This window comes from Meleagris gallopavo, unplaced genomic scaffold (assembly GCF_000146605.3).
Source record: "Meleagris gallopavo isolate NT-WF06-2002-E0010 breed Aviagen turkey brand Nicholas breeding stock unplaced genomic scaffold, Turkey_5.1 ChrUn_random_7180001905164, whole genome shotgun sequence".
Classification (NCBI taxonomy): Eukaryota; Metazoa; Chordata; class Aves; order Galliformes; family Phasianidae; genus Meleagris; species Meleagris gallopavo.
The window spans coordinates 9-595 of NW_011168160.1; the positions used below are offsets into that span (position 1 = coordinate 9).

Genomic DNA, 587 nt, shown 5'->3' on the forward strand with positions numbered 1-587 from the left:
CCCCCCCCCCGGTTTTTACGGGGGGTTTTTTAACGGGGGGGTTTTTACCCCGGGGGTTTAACCCCCCCCCCGGGTTTTTTTTTAACCGGGGGGGGGGAAACCCCGTTAAAAACCGGGGGTTTTTAACCCCCGTTTTACCCCGTAAAAAAAAAAACCGGGGGTAAAAAAAAAAAAAAAACCCCCCGTAAAAAAAAACCCCCCCCGTAAAAAAACGGGGGGTTAAAACCCCCCGTAAAAAAAAGGGGGGTTAAAAAAAACCCCGTTTTTTAAAAACCCCCCCCGTAAAAAAAAAAAACCCCCGGGTTTTTTAAAACCGGGGGGTTAAAAAAAACCGGGGGGGTTTTTTTAAACGGGGGTTTTTAAAAAAAAAACCCCCGGTTTTTTAAACGGGGGGTAAAAAAACCGGGGGTTTAAAAACCCCCGGTTTAAACCCGGGGGGTTAAAACCCCCCCCCCCGGGTAAAAAAAAAAACCGGGGGGGGGTAAACCCCCCCGTAAAAAAAAAACCCCCCGGGTAAAAAACCCCCGGGGGGTTAAAAAAAAACCGGGGGGGGGGGGGGGTAAAAAACCGGGGGTTTTTTAAAAAAA

At 48.7% G+C, this 587-nt stretch overlaps 1 non-coding gene across 1 annotated transcript; it reads left to right on the top strand.

Annotated features, from left to right (window-relative positions):
• The first annotated feature begins 274 nt into the window (after window positions 1–274).
• On the top strand, window positions 275–431 carry LOC116217719. The gene has a single exon (XR_004162399.1).
• Window positions 432–587: the final 156 nt, after the last annotated feature.